The sequence below is a fragment of the Solanum verrucosum genome, unplaced genomic scaffold, assembly GCF_900185275.1.
Source record: "Solanum verrucosum unplaced genomic scaffold, falcon-dt-bn FXZP01000120.1, whole genome shotgun sequence".
Lineage (NCBI taxonomy): Eukaryota > Viridiplantae > Streptophyta > Magnoliopsida > Solanales > Solanaceae > Solanum > Solanum verrucosum.
Window position 1 is genome coordinate 697970 of NW_026020714.1, and position 12530 is coordinate 710499.

Sequence of the window (12530 nt, forward strand, 5' to 3'; positions counted from 1 at the left end):
TTGACCTACACACCATTTTGAGATTTTTGGGGTGTGTATCATCATAACCTCATTTTTTGGGTGGTGAAAAATTGGTATCAGAGTGCCAGATTCACCAATTTAATAAGCTAAAGAGCAGGATGTCTAGTAGAGTCTTGTGGATCGGTACATAGACATTCATACTTATCTTTGAGAGGCTACAAGATACCTAGCTAGTAGGAGAGATTTCTTTCCTTTGATTCCTTTAATTATTCATATCAAGTGTTGTATACCTCTAATTTATTCTCTCTATGTAGATACTAAGGAATAGAGCAAATACTTCAGAGGGCGAGGTCGTACCTGCTGCTAAAGCCCCGGTTCGTGGGTGAGGCAAAGAACGTGGTGGAGTTAGAGGTCGTGGCCGAGCGAGAGGGGCAGCACTTGCTCGAGGACGAGCTAGAGAGGCATTGCTTGAACCGTACTTGAGCAAGATGTTGTTATTGAGCAGCAAACTGAGGTAAGGCAACCCAGCCTCCTTCGATTCCAGATAGTACTATGATGTTTGCTAGATCGGATATTGTCTCTTCTTTTGATGTTCTTCTAGGTACTTCAGGTTTTCCTATTACAGTTAGTGCTACACATCTAGTTCTAGGGCCCAATGTGGGATTTCAGACTCTTGTCCTTCTTCAGTGCTTTCTATTGCACCTCCGAGATTCATATCTCCATCTAATTCTTCTAGTGCGGCCATATTTGTTGCCAAGCAGAGAGTTTTGAGAGATTTGTTGGATTGACACCTCTCAAGTTTGATGGTACAGTTGGAGAAAAGGTTTATGATTTCTTAATTGAGTGCTAGGACCGTTTGTTCAACCGGGGTATTCTAGAGGCTCATGGGGCGTCTTATACTTCTTATCAGTTTTCAAGAGTGTCCAAGGAGTGATGGAGATCGGTTCTTACTTGTAAGCCTAATGTTTCTCCTGTTATGGGATGAGAGTAGTCTACTAAGGTGTTCCTCAAAAGGGTTGTGCCCTACAATTTTCGAGATCAGTGTAGGGACGAGTTTGACAGATTGGAGCATGGCTCCATATCAGTTTCTGAGTATGAGGCTCGTTTGTATGAGTTGTCTTGCTATGCCATGTTGAGTATTTCGACAAAGTTTGAGTGCATTCATAAGTTGGTAAGTAGGCTCGCTAGTTATCTTCATGAGACCACAACTTCTCTTGTGTTATCTGGTACATTCCAAAGTATTATTGACTATACATGATGATTGAGAGTATTCAACATGCTAGATAGGGTATCGGTACCAAGATATTTTGTCGCCAAGGTCAGTTCAACGGTCATTCATCCAGAGGTAGAGACTATTCAGGTTAGGGCTCACAAGGTTATCAGGGTAGACCAGAGCAGGCCACCATTCAAAGTTTAGATGGTGTTAGTGGATCTAGTCCTAGTCAAAACAGTTAGGGTACGTATAGTGGATCTTCAGGTCAAACAGGGTGTGCAGGCTCTTCTGGTTACACATAGTGGATCCTCAGGTCAAAGAGGATGTGTAGACTCTTCTAGTTACTCTCAATACGGTTCTAGTCCCCGTGGTTATTTTGTTTGTGAGGAGTTTGGGCATAAAACAAAGGATTGACCAGACGTGTTTCTTTTATTGTCCAGTCTAAATCATAGGCTACTCGTTTTACATTAGCTACAACGACACGATGTAATTCTCAGAGTACTAGAGGTAGTGCCAAGGGCACCAAGGATGGAGCTTAGGGAGCTTGAGGTGGTGCTCGTAGTGACCCTCACACTAGTGGTGACCGCAGACAATTCTATGCTATATTAGGTAAAACCGAGGCAGAGGCAAAGGAAATGTTTGTATTTTTTATTTTTATTTTAAGTGACCATAAAAAAGTCTAAAAAGATTTTGGGAAAGACTAACCACTAGCTTAAGGTCTTTCAGTTCTAGGGTCAATACTATTAGCTAGACTTTTCGGTAGATGATAACCAAATCTTACCTCATACTTTTCTGAATTTGTATAATGCCATATAACTTTATCAGAATTTTCGGTACTAGATATTGGGATAAACAAAATAGAGTTGATATTATTTGGGCAAATATGATGATGAAGATCTTGAATATTCGATATATGATGGTATTGATTTATAAGGTCATTTACGTTTACCCTCAACTGTGAATTTATTTGTGTATGTCCTTGTATGAGATTAAAATCGATCGAATTAGGAATCCAAGGATCACTCCAAAGTCCAAACCTTAATATTTTCTCTATCTCTTTCTCTCCATCGAATTTCTTGTTGCAGCAAATCTCGTCCCCACATAATTTATTTCGTATTCATGACTTTATGTGATATTTAATTAGATAAAATTTGTTTATATTTTTAAACTTGAGATGTCTTCTTTAACAAACAACTATGTATGTGGGTTTAGTGATTAAAAACTTTTCTTAATTTGATACTTTCCTAATATAGCATTGTTTTTCCCTCTCTTTTCTGAAGGACGCATAGAACCCTATATAAACATTGGTGTCTGTTAATTTCAAGATCCTCTGTGAAATTTAGTATACTGCTTATATCCGTTTCTTCTCCATCTTTAGAGGCCATGTTTAATGTTGTGGAGCTTGACAACTATATGTTGTCTATGGGAGAAGAGGTAATAATGGTTTTCAAAATTAATTTATTTGTTTTTAGAGCCAAACATTCAAGATTTTAGGTTTATTTATTCAAGTTCTACAACGGTAGACACGGCCTTAATAAGATGGTGAAGAAAAGGATAAAGGTACAATTCATGGGTTTGCAATAATTTTTTCTTGTTTTACAGAGCTTTAATTGATTTGATTTTAGGGACAAATTCAAGATTTTAGGTTTCTGGGTTTTGAACCCTAGTTTTTTTTTTGCGTTTAATAGGCTCAAGATAACATATTAATTAGAAATAGTATAATTGAATCAATAGAAAACACTTACATTAATAGCTTTGAATCCATTTTCAGCTTGAAACACACCCATTCCAATGACTGTTTGCCGTTTGTATGAGGTTGTGCTTCCCCTACCCTTCATCTTCCTTTGTTACTATTAGTTAACTGATAATCAGCAGGTGTAGAAGATCCAACATGGTAATTAGCAATTGATGGACATGTAGGACGTGCACTAGCTGCTGCAGGTGATCTTCCTCTTGCACTCTTTGCAGGTGTTGCAGATGCATTAGATGTTGCAGGTGCAATATGTGGTCTTCCTCTTGCACCTTTTGTAGGTGCTGCAGATGCACTAGGTTCTGTAGGTGCTGCAGGTGGTCTTCCTCTTGACCTCTTTGCAGGTCCTGGAGATGCACTAGGTGCTGCATGTGGTCTTCATCTTGACCATTTTGCAGGTCCTGGAGATGCACTAAGTGCTGCAGGTGGTCTTCCTCTTGACCTCTTTGTAAAATGCTTACCTTCTGTTTGTGCTTTCTATAAATATAGTTTAAAATAATTGTAATTATTACATATGAGATCTTTGTCACATACCAAATTAAAGTTAAAGATGCTACCTTTGGTCTACCTAAACCTGAAGTTTTGCCCTTGTCTGTATTTGATGGTTCTTCCCTTGCTGATGACTTAACCCTTTGTGGACATCCTCTCTTGTTGTGGCCTCTAGCATTGCAGTTACTACATGTCATGGCAAGTCCAGTTCTAGGTAGCTTTCCAGATTTTTTACTCTCACCAGCTTCCTTCTTTCTAAGTTTACCTGGCCTGCCAGGCATGCTTTTTATTTCTGGTGGTGCAACTGTGGGGTTAGTAGATACATGCCACATCTCCATGTTTGTGACAGGTTGAAGGATATTGGCATAAGTCCTCAAGTAAGTTGTCTTACTATAGCAGTTGTTAATGTAGTCAAGAGGTTCACATTTCTTAAAGTAATGGCAGCCACAGCATGTGCACATGGTATGCCTTTTAACTGTCATACCCTACAACTACAAGTCCACCTACCAAGATCCACACTGTGTTGAAATGGTCCTTCTCTCACTTCAAATCCATTAACTCCATTAAATTCAATATTACAATTCATTAACTTATCAATATTCTCCTGTAGTACCTTCAAAGACATTGGAGAAAAATCACACATCCAAGTATTTGTGAACTCTCTTAACTTGGCTATTCTTGTCATCATCTTTACTCTTATCTCATCAAGCATAGTAATAATTGTCTTGTGCCTAGCTGCCAAGATCCATGCATTAAAGCACTCAGACATATTATTGTCTACAGAATCACATTTTACTTGAGTATTAAAGTAAACCTTACACCAATGCTCTATGTTGTAGTACATAAGATCATCCATCATTTTTTCTGGACCAAGCAACTTCATCTTTGCAACATTTTTCCTCAATTGAGATTCAACCCAGTTAGCTAAGATGTGTCTAGCACGCATTCTATGTTCAGCAACAGGTAAAATATTTAGAATTGCTCCTATTAATCCCTGTAATAGCTCTAGATATGTTATAATAACAAATATATGAAAATTGATAAAGACAAATACAAAATAAAATAGGACACATACCTTTTGCATATCTGTAATCAGGGTGAGATCTTCACCATCTCCTAGTCCTAGAACTTCCTTCAACAGTTTGATAAACCATGTCCATGTCCCTTTCTTTTCATACTCAACTACTGCCCAAGCAAGTGGCAGCATCTGGTTATTACCATCTTTGGCCACAACAACTAACAATTGTCCTCTACAAACTCCTTTAAGAAAACAACCATCTAAACTTATGCATTTTCTACAATTTTGAAATGTCTTCTTCAATGGATCAAAGCATATGTAAAAGGTCTGAAATACTGGTCTACCAAGAGCATCAGGTTCACCAAGTTTAACAACACAAGTGCTCCCTGGATTGGTTCTCAACAGTTCTTCTTTATAGTCGAATTTTGCCAAATTCCACAATATGATCACACATGATATCTTTCAACACTTTAGCTCTTGCTCTCCTAACAGTAGTCTTGCCAACATGAATTTTAAATTTTTTCCTTATCAACTTTTGCAACTTGAAAACTCTTATATTTGGCTGCTCATTAATCATTTTTCTAAAGTGTGTAGATATGAACTTTGCATTACACAAATAATTTCTAGTTGTGATGTTACAATTATGCTTTGGATTGTAAGTCTTTATCATGAAATCATTTGTTATTTTGTCGAGACATGCAAACAAAAGCCATGGAGAACCTTCCTTGCACTTACATCTAACTCTTTTTGGCTCATTCACACACTTCTCTATTTGAACTCTTTTCTGGACAACATATTTACTAACTGCTCTTCTAAGTTCATTCACATCTGCAAATACCATACCCAACTGCCATATAACTTTCTTGGCAATAGGATCATGTATAATTTTCTAATTATTTGGCCTCCTCCTTCTTGATAAATTTACAGTTCTTGGTAAATTTACTCTTTCAGATTTAACACATTCATCACTAAATTCATCTTCATCTATTTCAAAACTTCCATCATCAAAACTTTCAAAATAAGGCTCATCACCTCATAATCTTCCTTCAACACTTATTTTACCTATTTGAGTTTCATCAAAACCTAAATCTGCTCCAGATTCACCTACTAGTACCTCTTCAGTATCAGCGGGTACTCTCTCTTTTCTTTTTCTTCTTTGAAAAGATCTTTTTCCATCCCTTAACTCCTTAACCTCTTCATGTACATCACTACCATAGTCCTCATCATCATCTCCCACCAATCCACATTCAGACTCAACACTATCTTCAGTTGAGTAATCAGAACCCTCTTCTTCTAAGAAATCAAATTCAACAGGGCCAGAAACTAGATCATCAACATCTTCAATACTAGGATTTGCAGCAGTGACATGAGTTGTAGTGGAAGGAGATCTAGGAGCAGCAGTTGTAGAGCAGTTGTAGTGAGAAGAGTTATAGTGGAATGAGTTGTAGTAGTGGAAGGAGATCTAGGAGCAGAAGTTGTAGTGAGAGGAGTTGGGGTAGAAGCAAATCTAGTATCAAAGGTAGTAAAAGGGTCTTCACCTACCCCACTTTGTTCATTTACTTTATTAAAAGTTGAACCAGATTCCTCCATATCCCATGAGGAACATTTTCTAATAAAATAGGGGTGGGGTCCACAACTGCATCATCAATCAAGTGCTTAACATATACCTCCACAATATCTCTATCTTCCAAAGAGCAACTTAAGTCTAAAATATCCATATCATTATGAATATCTTCCAAAATGCCACTGTTAGGAGGTTTAATACTAAATGTGCAAGTTGTTGTGTATCCTAATTCTTTAGTATAGCCTCTTAATTCAAAATAAGACAGTTTATCCACATCAACATCCAAAACTCTGTAACTTTTCCACCACTGTAAACTGGTTGTCCACTACTCAAATCTAAAACTCCACCATGATACCATCTTAAAGTAACCAAAGTAAATCCACTCATCTCCTACCTGAACAAAGGTAACACTAGTAAGGAATGAGAAACTCTACTTTCTGAGGTTGTACTTTACCAGTAAACTACAAGACTGTATAAATTCACGAAAATAAGTAAATAACTATTAAAATCCCTAATAAACTACATACTACGACACACATATCAAAATAGCATTTGAATGCCCAGTACAATAAAACCTAATCAAACACTATCATCAAAACTAAAATTAAATATCAACAAAACATTCAGTTGGTAAAGAATAACCTTCAATTAGAACTAACCCTAATAAACATTAAAAGGCCCTACATGATGTCATTAGTAATTTGATGTGTACTTATCTACTCGATTTCACTCCTTTATATGTGTGTATTTGTTTGTCAATTTCTAATTAATATTCTAATTTTTTGTCATTGTTGAAAGGTATAATATTACCTATGGTACATTTCTCATAGCTATTAGATATTATTGCCCCTAAAAATATATAAGTAAACCATCTTTTTAGTATTTTTAAAGCTTTTAATTAATAAATAAATTATTTAATAAAAAGAATGAAGAAAAAATTATCATCTGTTTGTACATATATAATAAAAAGCTAATTTATAGTTATGCTATAATAAATGTGCATTTGTAATTTATATATATATAACTTATAATTATTTAAAGCAAAAATTATCTATCTTATTTTTCACATTAAAGAAGGAGTTATCTTTTGAATAGTAATTGTCATATATTAATCTTTTTTAGTGATGACTACAATGATAATTGAATTGATGTTATAAAACTCTCCCACTCCTTTATATGTGTGTATCTGTTTGTCAATTTTTAATTAATATTCTAATTTTTTGTCATTGTTGAAAGGTATAATATTACCTATAGTACATTTCTCATAGCTATTAGATAATATTGCCCCTAAAAATATATAAGTAAACCATCTTTTTAGTACTTTCAAAGCTTTTAATTAATAAATAAATTATTTAATAAAAAGAATGAAGAAAAAAATCTCATTTATTTGTACATATATAATAAAAAGTTATTTTTATAGTTATGCTATAATAAATGTGTAACAACTCATTTGGTCGTTTTGAGTACTAGAGCTTTTTATTTCATAAAATACTTTCTGATAGATTCTAAATGGATATTTTGAGACTATTCGTAACTACAATTATGAAATTAGTGGGATAGTTTTAATGATTAATTTAGTTGATAGTTAAACAAGATAGAATTAAAATTAATAGTGGGTCACTTTATCACTTTTATAATTGGTCATTTATAATAATTAGGGTAAAGAAATAATTTGTAAAAGAGAAGGGGGCAAGAGGAGAACAGCATAAAGCGGCGTCGAACGAAACTAAATCGAAAAGGCGTCTTCAGGTATAAATTCGACAAGATCTAATGTTGTATTGTATATATTGATTGTTGATAGGAATGTATATTATTATATTATAAAATGGAATTGAAGGACATATGTATAGTAATTGCTTCCACGTGAAAGTTGATGGCAAATATTGGACAAACATTGTTGATCACTGAGTAACGATATGTTAAAATTAGAATTGGGTTGGAAGTGTAATTGTTAGGCGTGAATTTATATTATTATTATAATGTTAGGGGTAAGAAGATTGAGGTGCTGCATTTATATGGGTCTGCATATTGATATAATTAATGGCGAATATATTTAGTAAGTAAAGTTCCTAATTGGAGTACTGGTGGTGGGAATATGTTATAGGAGTATAGTTATCATAGAATCTAGGTATTGTCATCGTACAACACTCATGTAGGCGTATGGTGGAGGGTGGGCAGCCACTGGTTTCGTAACCAGTGGCTTCAAACGTTTAATATTAATATTGTGGTCTCGTATTATAAATTATATTTCGACATATTGAGATAGGTAATTAAATATAAGGTGTATTATATTAATTGAATACCATTAAGGTTATGCAAATTGGAGGAATTAATACTTACCCTTAGGTTTGAACTTTAGGAAATTGATTATAGAATTAGGTGAGTTTTTGGGTCTAGGCTAGACATATAATAATATGAGTATTTATAGACTCGTTAACTTACAAATTATGTATATATATTTGATAGATTGGAAAGGTTCGAAAGCATTGAGGAAAGGTAAAGTATTGGAGAAGTAGCTTGCTTGCTTGACTTCGGTTCTTCGGTGGAGGTAGGTTATGGTTTATTTTATTTAATAGATAAACTCTTAATAGTGATTGATATGCATTGAGTGATATTGTGAAGTTCTCTATGTACTTGATTGTGTGGTTGTGTGGCTTGGTTGTGTGGTTTATGATTGGTCTGAAATCCTGAGACCGTGGAATTTATAATCTTGAACCCTCTATATCGAAGTGATACCTTGAATAAAGAAGGCTTGATGAAATATTATTAATGAAGTGAAAAGTGGAGATAATAAATGATAAATTAATGATATATTCGATCGGATGTCACGAGGCGGCATGATATTATTGGATCGGATGCCACAAGCCGGAATGATATTATTGGATCAGGTGTCACGTTCCGGCATGATATTATTGGATCAGGTGTCACGTTCCGGCACGATAACATTAAAGGAAAACATATATGTATATAACGTAATGTACTCAATCTCAAAGAACTCAATTCCCAAAATGGCTGGATTTGGAGGCATGAGTCCTCATGTGTGATCTTGATATTGTTGATTGATTACGTACTTACTTTAGTGTTGTTGTCACTGGATCATGTTGTTTGTTGCTTGTCACCTGCTAAGTGTCATAGTTGATTTTATACTATTATTCATTACATATTAATTTTTATTTTGGATTGACCGATGATACCTACTCAGTACATGTAACATTCCGGAAACTAGTAGACTTAACTTGAACCTAACGTAAGAGTTCTTGGGCTTTAGTGAAGGTTTTAGAGTTTGATATGAGGGTTAAAATCGTAAAATAACTTCCCGTACTTAGCATGAGGGGTTTAGGAGTTAAACGTCAAGGTATGACTCCCCAAGGACCAATCAAAGGGGTCCTTGAGGAGGACCCCAAAATAGCCCCAAAAGCTGTAAAAAAAATAGCCTTCCCACGAAGTGCTTAATTCCCCTTTGTTTTTCAAGCCCCAGTCCACCACCACGAATGACCAGTACGGTCCGTGGGTGTGGTCTCGTGGGTGGGGCAGTTTTGAAGTGTAATTGTTTTAAGTTGGGGACTTATGGGGTTAATTCATTATTAGTTAGGGGTTAAGTGAGGTTGATTTATTAGTAATTAGACCATCTATATAAACCTAATAGACCCCTAAATACATTGATCCTAGGCATAATTTCAAGACCCCAAACTAACCCAATTCCCTCCAAGAAATTCTCTCTCTAGAAGTAAAGAAGAAGAAGAAGAAAAGAAGAAAAGAAGAAAGCTAGAGCAAATTCCTCCATTGAAGCAAGCTTTGTGAGGGATTTGAATCAAGGTATGTTAGCTTATTCATCTATGGATTCTTCCATCCATAGAGCCCCCTAGAATTTTTCCAATTGTGAAGACAAACTCCCCAATTCTAGCTAGGGTTTCTTCCTACATTGTGGGTAGTGTTAAAGTATGATTCCAATTGAGTGGATGGTACATGTTTATGATTGTTTTAGTATTGAATTATGATATTATGATGAATTTATGTGTTTTACATGGTTAACCCTAGTCTAATTGATGAAATTGATATTTTGTGGATTTATGTCATGAAAGGTGAAATTGAAGACTTAGAGTTGATCTTCTTAAATTGATGATGTCTATAGTAATTGTTCATGAATGAAAGCTTGTAGACATAAATTGAATTAGATGATAGTATATATGATGGATCATTACTAGTAATGATTGAAGTTGAAGCTTTATGATGATTTATGACCAGAATCACCTAATAATGAAGAATGTGATTAGAATACCTTGAAATCTAGGTATGAATGATGATTGTAGAAGTAAAGCTTTGAGAGTAGGGCTTGTAGTCATGAATGTTAATAACTAGGGCTTGAGAGTAAAGATAATATGATTAATTATGGATGTTAAGGTTTTGAGAGTAAATCTACATGTGAATAGAAGGCTAATGAATAGAATTGTGATGAAAGATATTTACCTACCTAATTCATTAGGAAGTGATAGAATCACTTGAGTCATGATGATATCCATGTCTAATGGAGAATTCTAGATATGATATTAGGCATGAATATGAACTTAACATGAAAGGGGTTCTCACATAGTAATGGTTCTAGGGTTGAAGGGTTTTTCTCACCTAATTGAACCTAAGGCTAAAGAGCCTTCATACCTAGGTCATGGATGGTGATAGTTTCTCACACATGGTCTAAGGAGGTATTTTAATGAATTAACATGGATTGGTTGTCAAGGACATCTTTCTATGAAACTTGAGTCAAAGTAGAGACTTAGTAGTTATCTTGTGGGATTTAGGCCTAGAACCGAGTGGATATTGAAATGAGATGAAGGTTCCCACCTAGTTGAGTTTGGGCTTCCAAAATGGGAACTCTCACCTAGTAGAGTCCGGATTTCCCAAGCATGTCTCATGAGATGGAAGCCTTCACCTAGTGGAGTTTTGGGTTTCTAGTAGCAATCTCTGTATCCCATAACTACGTACCCCATTAGGAAAGTTAGCTAGTGGATTCAACTAAGCTAACAAACTGGTGCTACCTTAGGCAAGTGGACCAACCCTTGACGGTGTGGGTAACACCGGGAGGGATTATGTGATAGCTCACATGTTCTCATGTCGGTTAAGGCTATATCCCAACTACAACAAGATTAGTAATGAACTAAGATTATGATTGAAGAAGCATCTCCTAGAAGTTCAAACCTAATGGACTAAGATTATGCTTAAGGAAGCATCTCCTAGAGGCCAACACAATTAATGAACTAAGATGTGCTTGAGGAAGCATCTCCTAAGATTCAAACTTAATGAACTAAGACTATGCTTGTGGAAGCATCTCCTAGAGTTCAAAATAATGATGAACTAAGATGTACTTAAGGTAGTATCTCATAGAGTTCAACTTAATAAGGAACTAAGATATGCTTAATGAAGTGCCTCCTAGTGTTTCCAGTGTTTCCAATGTTGCCAAATAGGGACTAGTCTGTAATGTAAAAGCATGAGTATGATGACCTAAATAAGTACTTAGTATGGATGGGATTATAGGGTCTTATCTATACCTTTCACAAGTATGACTTAAGGTTACCTAAGAAGTGTTGCACCTATATGATGTATGCTTTGGTGGATTGTTGCTATAGTTTCCTTCCATGATATGATTAACTAGAGGTAATCATTTCCTTGTCTATATGAAGTAAGCTAAGAATGTGAGACCAAATGAATGGTAAGTATGAATATGGTGACTTCAAGGTTATGCTTAGTGTGAATGGTATTATGGGATGTCATTCATGTATTGCACAAGTATGCTTGGAGGTTACTTAGGAGTGTAGTGCTCTTATGATATGAAAGCCTACGTCTTGACTATGCATATAGCCTATGATTAAGATGACCAAAAAGGTATACTTAGCTTGGATGATATTATGAGGTCTTATTCATGCATTGCACAAGTATGCTTTAAGGTTACTTGAGAGTAGTCCTATTATGATATGAATGACTAAGAGTTGAATAAGGCTTATATGATGCTTATGTTGGAGACTTTGCTTATGATTATGATATTGGCTCTTATGCTTATAGTTTATGTTTCATGAAGTATTTCATATGATTATGGATTATGTCTTATGTTGACTAACCCTTATGTTATGCTCTTATGATGTTATGCTAGCTAACATATTTAGTACATTTTATACTAACGCATACTTTGCCTACATTCTCATCAAATGTAGGGTTCGGAGATTTCAGTTCCAATCTTGAGGCTAGATTTCTAAGGAGCAAAGGAGTTGATGATTTGGTGAGTCCTCATAGCTTCGAGGACAAAAGCTATTATTTCCTTTGTCTTTTATTTTCATGTTTTGATACTATTGTATGGGCTATGTCCCAAGAGTTTGTTCAAAAGTTGTATTAGATGGTTTGAGACAAAGTGTAGTAAAGACTTCCGCTTGATTTTACAAAAGACTTCAATTGTATGGATAAAGTTTTTGAAATTTCCGTACTTTTCTATTATCTTATGTTATGATATGCTACCCCTGGGTCGTGACAGTACATGTTCCTTGTACTG

General features: G+C 35.2%; 1 pseudogene; it reads right to left on the reverse strand.

Moving 5' to 3' along the window:
• Positions 1-3008: 3008 nt before the first annotated feature.
• LOC125812497 (uncharacterized) lies at positions 3009-3751 on the reverse strand (annotated as a pseudogene).
• Between the last annotated feature and the right edge of the window lie 8779 nt (positions 3752-12530).